The following is an 11,711-nucleotide window of genomic DNA, read 5'->3' as shown; positions in this document are numbered from 1 at the left end:
TCTACTTTACCTATAAGCCAATTCCCAAAAGCAGACCTCTAAATACTATTTTCTATCCATTAGAGGGGAAACAAAATAACACAAACAAACAAACAAACAAAAAAGCTGTAGCATTCTCCAAAGCCTGACCCACAACTAAATTCCATCTATTTATGAAGCCAGCTGAGACTTTTCCCTTAGCAAATTGTGCAGATCTATATAACTAGTTTGGCCATCTTCATTCTTTCCTGCTGTGATGAGCATTGAAATAATTTAAATACCAGCATTACTAGCTATCTCCATTAGGCTTCTGGGATTACAGCACTTTGAGATAAATAAGAGAACATACAGGTCTCCTAGAGCTGCTGTTTCAAGTTGCCTGTAGATTCGGAAAAGATCATTGAACAGCATGCATCCAGCTGACAATTTGAGAGTTTTCTTCACATCCACTGGAGCTACGAACATAATTTATTCCCACAATGGAAGCTTACATCAAAGAGAACAAGAGAGCAGTTGCTACAGAAACTGTATTAGCTAAATGAAGCACAAAAGATCTAAAGGCCACCAAACTAGCCTGAATGAAGCATGCCAGTTTCTGTAGCCAACAGTTTATAACGGAGTGATCTGGCCAACATCACACTCAGCTACCTTTTGACTCCAAAGTCAAATGTATCCATTTACCACTGGACTGAATAGAAGTAGACTTTGGCACAAGTCCATAAACACACTGAAACACCTTAATGGCTCAACCACCAGTCCACACTAAAAACCTGTACAGAAATGTCCTCAGAAGAACCCATCTTTAGAGGATGGAGTTTTCAGTTGCGTGCGTGGGCTTGATTTGATTGGCTCAAAGGCATCAACTAACACACTTATAAAGTGATTGGTGAAAACCCATTGATGAGAGCAGATCAATATGTCTCAAAAATACAGCACTTTTTAGAGTTACTCTAATGAAGTATCTTAGGTACCATCACTTCAAACTACTTGTTGTAAGCTTGAAAAGTTTACCAATTTCTACTCCCTACTGATATTACTGGCTTTTTATTACTCTTTTAATAAAGCTACAAGCATAAAACTAGGCATAAAATATGCGGTGCATAGTTACAAAAATCATAACATTTAGTAGGAGTTATGTTTTTTGTTAAATATATTCCAGGGATATCCCTTATCACTTACGTAGTTGTAACTAACTCCTATTCTACAAGTTAATTTAAGGTTTGTGTACCCATGGCACAGGTATTCTTTAGTCATTCAATGTATGGACATACTGCCTCATAGCTTGAATGGTTTCTAATAGGGGTGTGCAAAGCAGGCCCTATTCAGTTTGGATTTGGATTCGGCCTGAATCAGGGACAGTGATTCAATTAGTTGGTTTGGATCACTATCCCTGTTTTGATTATGCTAAATCCGAATCTGAAGATTTGATGCTGATTCAGAGAATCAGCGATTCGGACATAGATACAGCTTTAAATGTTTTTTCTACATACTTCTAGGTACCAGTGTGGCTTGTAAATACTGTGATGCTGGGGTGCATGGAGCATCCCACAGGAGTGCGGGGGGGGGGGGGGGGGAAGGGCTCCACATGCTCGGCATGCTCAACAGTGAACCAGGAAGTGGATTTCTGGTTCACTTCCAGGTCCACCAGAGAGCACACAGCATTGAACAGTATGCATCCAGCTGACAATTTGAGAATTTGGCCAGACGGGGTTTCCTTCAGCTCAATTTTGTCCAGAGGGAGTCACCAGCAGAGCCTCTGGGGTGAATAGGTGGCATGACATGGAGCTGGTCTGGTCCGGATGGAAATGGCGTTCCCACTGGGTCTGTCTTCACTGCCCCCTTTTATAGGGGCAGACCTTCTGTGACCCTAGTGCCAGGGGGCATGCTCAGGCAAGGGTCAGCCCCTGGTGTACTGAGCTGCTGCACTCCAGGTTAGGACATGCAGTTTCAGGTGTCTGTAATGGTGGGTTGGCTGGTTTCTGCAACAGTCTTTGTCTTCCAAATTTTGAGCCAGGGAGGGTCAATGCAGGGTGATGGTTGGGTCATTGAGTTCATGGTTCAGTCATTCAGAGGGAGTTATTTTTAGACCTACTGCCATGGTCTCTGAAGGACCCTCATTCATCCCGATTTATTCAGGAACCAGCTTACATAGGAGGGGTAGGTATGAGTCACAGAGTTACAATAGGGTATGCCCAGGCAGGGGACACAAGATGGAGCCTTGACATTACAAGATGGAAAATTGACATTACTTGGCATTACTTTACAGACACAGGCCTAAACCATATAATATTAATATGAAACAATAACAATCAATGCAAAAATGATAGGAATACAATATAATACAATATAAAACAGTAAAAATCAATGCAAACATAACAGAACACTATTTACAATATAAAAGGGGGGCTTATTACAGTAATAGCATACAAGAACTTAGCTTACCTAGTATTACTTGTAAACACTTATAATGGATAGAGAGGGCAGACAGAAAGTCAGAAATGGTTAGGGGAAGGGGAAGGAGTGTATTTGTAAATAATAATAATAATAATAAAAAGAAATACTGGGGGTTAATAATAATAAAAAGAAAAACTGGGGGTTTTGCTACAAAAAGAAAACATCTACTCTCTTGCTTTCTATGGAAAAGTTCTTACTTTTCTTATAAGGAAAAAAAAACCTCCGCAAAATCTATGGATTTAGATTTTTTTAAAGTTTAATTTGTTGTTTTTTGACTAGGAAAAAAAATTCTGAAAACTGTCTGTTTGTTTTTTTCAGGTTTTTTGTGGACGAAGTCTGACCAAAGCTTCCTAAAGGGAACTTTATCAATACAGACAGCCCTGTTTTTTATTGCAAAGTATTGTAACAGAAGTTCCAGAAATAGTTCATATCAAATTATTTTCTCTTTTGAAAAAGGAAATTAATCTAACGAAGTTTCCTGGGAAATGGGGCTGGTAGAAATTAAGGGGCTGGGGGAAAATCACAGGGTGCCTGTACATGAGCGCGGAGGCTGCTCAGAAGTGCTGTAATTATGGCGTGTTGGAGCAGACTCGATTAATTCAGTTTCCTGGAGCCTGGTAATTATCACCCTCCAGCAGCCTCCTGCATCTCGTGTATCAGCATCCCCATCCTTCAAAACGGCAGCAGGAGCACTTGAACTAAAGCTCATTGAACAAGCTTTAGTTTATGCATCCCTGCTGATACATGAGACCCTGCAGTGTTTTAATTAAAGCAGCTCTCGGAGCTGCTCTAATTAAAGCGCTGCTCCCCCTATGCCTAAAGCACATGTAGAAGTGCCTACATACACTAGGATCACTGCCTACATACACAGCACCCTTCCCTAAGCTTTAAATTTAACAAATTTAATCACAATTTTGAAATTTGAAAAAAAAAAATTGTACCAGGTCTTCAGTTTGCCAAATAATTGGGGAGAGAAGAGTGGCAATGGCATGACACATTTTCTTTTATTTTCAAAGTTTTTTAACCCTGAATGTTGACACAAATCATAGTTTAGGTCCTACAATCTGTTGATCAGAACCAGATCTAAAGCTTTCAACTGCTCTTGGAAAAGCTGCGTTTTTTTCAAGTATGACTGTTGTGATTTTGTTTTGGTTTCACAGCATACCTTATGCCCCTTGACTCAGAGTGGGTCTTTCAAATCATTGCAAAGACATATACAGTGCACTGGTCTTTATGTAGCTGAACAATGTTCTGGGGAGTGACATCTTTAGCACCTGGGGTCTGAATTGTGAACACAAAAAATAAAGGCAATATTCATAAAATCCCATGCAAGTTTCTCATGCAGCTTGTGCTCAAGTGACAGTATTAAATCATTCACAGACTTTCTGTGGACTTAGAGAGATCCTGGAGTTGTGTTGATCCACTAGAACCATTTGCTGCAGATCCTGATATGGCGCTACTGGTTTTCCCATGGCCTTACACTGTGGACAAAACAACAAACACTAGAAGGGAGATGAGCGGGATGACTGATCAAGTCTTTAACATTTCTTGGATATCATTTCTCATATCTCTGGTAACATGTTTTTCACCAACTGATATCAATGATTGGCAGTGCAAACGTAAGGAGGTGCACAACAGGGAAGGAGCCTGTCTTTGTCTCACAGTTCTTTCCTCTCTCAGGTGCTTTGGCTTTCATTCTGGCATAGTGCACAGGCTTAAGTAGGAAATGGGCCTTGGGTGGCAAAAGTGATTGGGGCAGTGGCAGTCACCAGAGCAGTGCCAGTAGTGGCTGCCATTCTTGCAGTCCAGTTTGGCTCCTGGGGCTGATGCCCCTTGTTACACTACTGCTCTAGTGATGGAAGCCATTTACAAGCAAGACCCAAGAAGGGACAGAAGATCACATCAGAGGCAGCTAGCTAGGCCCTTCCTGAGTTTGAGGAAACTACCTTAAAGCTGGAAAGCTGAGTTGCACTTATATTTCTCCTTAGTACTGACACAGTGGTAGGACATGAATGTCTTGAGCACCTTCTACTTGCAGCCCACACAGAAGTCATACAATGGAAAGTCAGAAATTCCTTAGGACCCTTGGAAGTGGATGCAAGTCAGAGCAGCCCTCAAACTTCTTTAATTTTGTTTCAGGGCACTATTTCAGGGGACTGTGGCTCCAAAATGTCAGGTGTCAGAAACTGGATGTACAGCTTCCTTTGCATCTCCTCCATCCAATTGAGACCTCCTGACTCTGAAGTATACCTTGTGACAAAAGGCACTTTAAAGCCTTTTTTTTTGTCTATACACATTGTAAAATAAGCCATTTTATAGCCCCAGCCAATTTTTAACAGGATATTAAAAAAAAAAAAAATGTGAAGAGGCTGGCAGGTTTTCCTTAAGTCCCTAAGGCCATATTCATAGTCATAAGGAATATATTCATCGCTCCCTGTAGTATTTTGCATACTCTGAAAATCCCTCTTTGTAGGGAAAGACAGGCATTTAAAGAGCTTTGGGAAGATTTTCTTTGTCAATGGCTCTTTTTGTCTCTAAGGCACCAAATATGTGACTGCCTAGGGAAAAGGTTTGTGTAAGGACAGGCGAGAAGACCTTTAGATGGTTAAATATTCATTTGACCTCTGCAGGAAGAAGCCATCCCTGATTATTGCTTTTATTGAGCAAACCTGTTTAATGCTGACAGGCAGGGGATGGCTCTAAACATGTGGAGATAAAAGGGAGTTGCTTTGTAGCAGAGCAGAAATCTCCCACCTAAAGCTGTCTGTGGGACCATAGCAGAGATTCAGCTGTAATGAGAAATCCCTCTTTTTGTCTTTTCATTTCAATTTCCAAATGGCACCGCTGCCCTTTAGTAAAACCTACAGTATGATCCTGCTTTGCAGTCAAACTCTTTCATGCACAGGAGGCTGCGAGTGCATTTCAGCCCTAGAAAGCAAACACTAAGCACTTCCTCCATGCCTACAGTGTACAGACAGTTTTCAATACTGCTGCCTTTTAATTCTGGCCTATTACATGCTCCTAAATCTCAAACTAAACTTTGCCCAGTAGATAGGTTTGGAACCTATTTATCATGATGTCAGACTGATGTAATCTCTGATTTATGAGTTTATGCGCAGTCTTCCCTCCATTCTGCCTATGCTAGCTCCCATCGATCATACTGCACTTCTGCATTGTGGTCACCAATAACTTAACACTGTTATATTAGCTATTTGGAAGGGGACTGCCTTTTTAAACAAAACAAACAAACAAAAAAAGAGCTGAAAAGCCCGCTGAGAGCCATCCCACCTAGTGAAGTTCATTCGTATGTTTGGAGTGAAGCTATCTTGCAGTTTGATTGGGATAGTCGGATTCCTCTCCCCACTTGAATGCATTGTTGTTGATCCTATTCTATACTGATCTAGTTTATATATGCTCTTACACCAGTGGTTCTCAGACATTTTATAGTCAAGAGACCCCTCATTGGACTCAAGCCATTGGACTCAAGCTCCTCCCCCACCGCCCATTGGAGAATGCCAACTCTTAACTTTAATTCATTTCTTGACTATGAGAATATAGTTGAGCAACTCTTCTTGCAAAGAACTCATAAGAGCATAGCAGGTCAGAATGTTTTTGACACTACAGATTCCTATTTGAAATCTCTGGATTTATCTTCCGAATCATGTGTAGGTATTTGCACACCTAATGGTACAGATAGTCCACGACACCCAATGTCACCCTTAAAAGGGTCTCACAGTACCCCAGGGTACCACAACACTCTCATTGAAAATGTTCTGTCTTACACTGTCGTCATTACTACAATACCCGAGAGCCTTACAGTTATGCATTAAGCAACGCGACTACTATTTTTTCCCCCTGAACTGTTAATTCTTTCATTCTCTCCTATTGATGAGAAGCATATGCAGGGGAGTGCTTGGTTTTGGTAGGTTGTTTTGTGCTGTTCTGAATATGCATGCAGCTGTAATTTATAGAGGGGAATGAAAGGTCAAACAGATATGCCTTGTGCTTGGAGCAGAAGGTGCTCAGCTTTGTGATGGTCCTGAGTATATTCATAGATTCATAGGAAGTTAGGGGCTGGAAGGACCTTGCAGATCATCAATTCCAGGCCCCCTTCCCCCGCTCTAGGCAGGAAGACAGCTGGGGTTAGGTCACCCCAGCAAGATGACTGTCCAGTCTCCTCTTGAAAACCTGCAGGGTAGGTGACTGCACCACCTCTGCAGGGAGTTTATTCCACAGTCTGGACACCCTGACTCTGAAGGAGTTTTTCCTGGTATTAAGCCTGAAGCAGCCTTCTAGGAGTTTATATCCATTGGTCCTGGTCTTCCCCAGGGGTGCCCTAGTGAACAGTTGTTCACCGAGCTCCTGATGCACTCCTCTGATATAGAGGTAAACTGCTACCAAGTCCCCTGTCAACCTTCTCTGCTTTAGGCTGAAGAGGCCCAGGTCCCTCAGCCTTTCCTTGTATGGCTTGCCTTGCAAGTCCCTGATCATACAGGTAGCTCTTTTCTGGATCCTCTCAAGTTTTTCCACATCCTTGTTGACGTGCGGTGCCCAGAACTGGATGCACTACTCCAACTGCGGTCTCACCAGTGCTGAGTACAGCAGGAGTGTCACTTCCTTAGTTTTACATGATGGCATCAATTGATGCTATCATGATGGTTGTTTGCTCTGCTGACCACTGCATTGCACTGACGGCTCATGCTCAGTCATTACCCCTAGGTCCCTTTCGGCCATGGTGCAAGTCAAGCTGCCACCACCGAGCCTGTATGTATTATGGAGTTCATTCCACCATTTCAGACTGGTGCCCAGTGACAGTTCTCTCTCACACCTGGATGAGTTGCACCTTATTGCAGAGCGTTACCTATGCTGGACAGTTGATGACCACCTCTCTTTCTTCACACACACAGACTTTCCTCTACCCACATAGTCCATATGAACATCATGATGACCTCCATATTTCTTACACCAAGCTTGTCTTAGTAGTGGAAATGAAAACACTTACTATTATTAAGTGCAAATGACTTTCAGGCTGATATCCTTTTGCAAAGCCTGTGGTTTTAATTTGGGTAACCTGTTTTCCCTATACATTTTCTAGATAGGACACCATTGACTCTGTATTCCAGCCAGAAGTCTTGGACCTTCTGATCTCTCAGGAGAGGATGACTCCTCAGGGGACTTAAGTGTAAACCCCTCATCATATTTTTGCCTTGGGAGATATGTCCATGAGAGGCCATCTTCACATTTTTAAAGGAAGACAGGTTGCTCTGATTTACTCTTGCTTTATATACATGTGTGTGTATGAAAGGTTGGATCCAGTCCTCTCATATCCTAAAGATCTTGGTCTTGCTAGTTTGTCCCCTTCAACCTCCTTTATTCCTTCTTTGCTAATATGCTTCACCCGATTTTCCTAGAAGAGAGAAGCAAACACATCCATTTTCTGATTGTTTTTTTTTTTTATGTCAGACAGATAGAAACCATGGGGTCTACTGGTTCCTTCTTGTGGTCTCCTAGTATCCGAGTTTCAAAAGAAGCTGTGCCCTATGGGGGTGGGGTCTCTCTGTTGACAGGGAGGGCTGCATTATACTATTACACTATCCACCATATTTTTTATTTTTCTTTCAAGTCCTCTTCCTTCCATACAGTGCTCTCTTTTTATTATTGTTTCCAAAGTTTCTGGAAAAACAAGATTTTTTTTGTCCCCACTACCGACTAATGTAAAGAACGGGCAGGTGGAAAGTCTAGGTTGTCTTCTCAGCTGTGGTTACTTAAGGTCTGGTCTTTGTAGTTCCCAATATGTTAAGATTGGGTCTGTAATGTGAATGGAACAGAACCCAGGCCCTGCAAATCAGAGACAACGATACTCATCTGCCTTTGTGAAGTATTTAAAAACTATCACCAGTAGCATATGTGAGAGATACCATCTTGGCTGATCCTGTGAAGACAGAACCAGGATCAGAAGCAGAAGATGCTGCTGCTTAAACTAAATGCCTACGATATTATAGAAGCAGGGGCAGATCCAGTGGCACGGTTGTAACTCCCTTTTAGACCTTGCTGTGGGGAACAGCAGCCAGGGACTATTTTACATTTTGAAAGCAAGTAAAAATCCCCCACCCTATTTTGATCCCCCACTCCCTTCCCCTTCACACTCATTGGCACCCCTCCTGCCACCCCCCCCCCACTTCCCTGGCCACCACTGCTGTTGTCCCAGGCTAATGACAGGTATGGGGCAGGCTCCAGAGTTGTTCCTTGTCCACTCCAGCTTGGCTGTGTGGGGAGCTGGGCTCGTCCAAAGATAGCATCAGTGGTGGCAGCAGCTTGCAGGTTCTCCCTCCTTGTCCGTTCGCTCTAGGTGTCTCCCACCAGTCTATGAGCAGGCGCAGGGTGAGGGATCCCTGCCGGCACCACCATTGTCATTGGTCAAATCCAGGACCCTGGGCATTTGCTCCTGACTGATGGTGGCTGGGACAGTGGCAGCAGTGGGCAGGTCTCCCCATGGCCAGTAAGTAGAGAGGGCGAGGCAGGGAATGGGCGGAAAGCTACCACTGAGCTCAGAGGGGAAGGGGTGCCAAGAGCAGGGGGAGGCAAGTTTCTTACCTCATTTCAGGACTTTAAAAAAGTCCCCAGTTGTGGCTTCATGGCATCCTGATGTGCGAGAAGCCTAGGAGCAGGAGGTACAGCCACCCGTGAAGCATTGATTGCTGCTCCTATACCCTTTAGAAAATCCTTGAGTGGTATTTTTTGTGTAGAAGAGTGTGGCAACGCGCTCAAACCCTCTGTGAATCAGCACAAAGGAGCACTTGTTAATACACATTTCACTTCCACTCCGTGTCGGTGAGCTAGCTCCTCAGCGGTCACCATAACCATTCCCAAACATAAATGACTACCGTAAGAAAAGAAATGAAGCAGGGGTTACAGCTTGGAATTACCCATGCAGCACTTAAATCACATTGGTAAGAAGAGAGAAATATTGCAACTGTGAAGTGAGATAATTAGCAGAGGCTTCAGTGAATTTCTACCGTAGCCAAGCTACTGCACATTGCAGCAAAAACCTGCTGCGCTCTTGATCCATCTGTTGATTGTTATCACTTAGGTAGACACTCGACAATTTGAAAGCTAAAAAGGGAAAGGGAAAAAGAATGAAGTAAATTTAGTCCTTAGGAGCGATGGATGGTCTGTAATTTGCAGTGCTCTGTTGTCTGCTACCTAATGAGCATATTGGGAGAATTCGACCCCTTTGTGGATCGATGCCAAAAAATCCCGTTGACTTCACCAGCGCCAACATTTTACTGCATTTACCCCAGTTTCACTGAGACAACCTCCCAATTCTAGCATCTCAAGAACAGTTTTGGGGATACCTGAACTCTCCTTATAGGCACTATCTTGATTGGTTGGAGAGTAATTCATTCTCATACTCATTCAGTCACTGACCTCTCGGTTGACTACTGCCAGTGACAAGGATGGATTGGCACTCCCAACTGGTTTCATTTAAATCAAAGAACTGCCACAGATGGTTGCAATGGCTTGGACCCAGGTCTTGTAGAGAGCCAGCTCCTCATTCTCAGGTTGGGTATATCTGTGTGGAGATCACTGGCTGCAATGTAATGGTTGAACCCTACTATATGAAGCTCTACTATAAGGGGAAGTGACCAATTCCTGTTGGGAGGAGGGGTTGTGGCTATATGGAGATGGAGCTTACTTGTTTGGAGTTTCTATGACATGGGGAAGCTTTGGGGATTAGCATAGTGAAATAAAGGGCAAAAAATAGGACCTATTTTTCAGCAATGAAATCATTCTAAATTTTCAATTTAATTCATTTCTGTTTTTCCCTTCTCCCTTCTTTGAGCGTCTACAGAATTTCCAGGATATTCTAAGCTAATTACATGAGAGGAGATGGATTTATTTTCTGCAAATAACACAAACTGTTTACACATTTGGATCATGATTAATGAGTCACAAACTTCAGAAAGGTTTGCTTCAGATGGGCCTCCAAAAGTCCACATGCTTATTCGGAACTGGTCCAACAATCTGCTAATCTGGAACAAGCTTTTTTCTTCCAAAAAAAAAAAAAATCTTTGGAAGCATTTAAAATAGATGTGCTTATATCTCAACAGGCTGATATGGGAGCAGATTGGGGATTCATTTCTCAGTGAATCTAGGTTGCATTAAAAAAAAATGTCTAGGGGAGGATTTGCCAGAATTCACTCTTCAGGGATTTTATTAGTTTTTCTAGCAGCCCTTCCTGAATATTACCTAGCAGTTTGCAAGCTGCTTAAAGCTATTTTTATTTGTATGCCAGTAGCATGCAGCCCTGAGTAGGGTGGGGGCTTCATTGTGTTAGATGCTGTTCACGCATGTAGTAAGAAAGGCTTCCTGCCTCAAAATAAGCAAGGCAGGCAAAGGCTAGGAGGACAAGCAGGGTGTTGTTAGACCTCAGTACACATCAGAATCTCCCTGCTGTGGACAATGTCAATGTTTCAACAATCAAGATGAAAATAAAATGAAATATCATTGGTGGAATGAAAAAAAAAAAAAAAAAAAAAAGATGACCAGTGTGGAGCCAGTGATGCTGAGCCATTTTGCTGCGACATTTTTAAGCCAAGAGGGCTGTTTTGACATTAACTGAATCAAAATGTTTCATTTCAGAGCCTAGATAAGCATTTATGTGGGATGGTTTAAAGACTATCTCATCCTGCATGTGTGCTGTAGGCTGGACTGAGATGGCCCTTGAGGTCCCCTGCAAACCGATCATCTTGTAATTATGTATGTCATGATGGCTTCTGTGATTTTATGAAGCCATAGGTTGAACAAAATAAAACACTTAATTTCAAAGAAGCTCTATATTCAACTGCATTTTCGTGCTATATTGGAAAGGGGCTGTTTTGAGCCCAACAAAGGCATAAGATACTAAAGAAATCCTTGCTCACTTGCAAACTCTTAACAGGTAAGCATGATTTTATATCAAGTTATTGCTGACTTCCTCTCATTGCAGCAAACATTACACCTTTTAGAAATAAAGATAAAAGCAGGGGGGGAACAGTATACATTTTTAAAATGTAAATATTAAGAGAGATATTTTGCTAAAATAAAAGCCTCCTCTCACATTTGCAGTAGAGCTATTTTTTTTACAACTTCCCTCTCCCATTCATTCAGACCTGTTTGTGAGCTGTTTAGGTGGCATAAAAAATGGTAAGAAGTGTCCGCTTAAGGACAAAAGAAATCCTTAGTCACAATGCACAGGCACAGCACGCAGGGCCATCAAACACTCTGAGAGCTGTCAA

The 11,711-nt window shown here is 42.4% G+C and overlaps 1 long non-coding RNA gene across 2 annotated transcripts in view; it reads right to left on the bottom strand.

Moving 5' to 3' along the window:
* Nucleotides 1–7,469: 7,469 nt before the first annotated feature.
* LOC109285250 (uncharacterized) overlaps nt 7,470–11,711 on the bottom strand; it is a 121,206-nt gene continuing 116,964 nt past the window's right edge. For both annotated transcript variants that reach the window (XR_002092931.1, XR_002092932.1), the window contains 2 exons: nt 9,028–9,206; nt 7,470–7,840 (listed from right to left, as the gene is read on the bottom strand). This is a non-coding gene — a long non-coding RNA (uncharacterized LOC109285250). The remainder of the gene's footprint in view (nt 7,841–9,027; nt 9,207–11,711) is intronic.

The sequence above is a fragment of the Alligator mississippiensis genome, chromosome 3, assembly GCF_030867095.1.
Source record: "Alligator mississippiensis isolate rAllMis1 chromosome 3, rAllMis1, whole genome shotgun sequence".
Classification (NCBI taxonomy): domain Eukaryota; kingdom Metazoa; phylum Chordata; order Crocodylia; family Alligatoridae; genus Alligator; species Alligator mississippiensis.
Note: the sequence above shows the minus strand (reverse complement) of the source record. Positions and strands in the feature narration are given on the sequence as shown.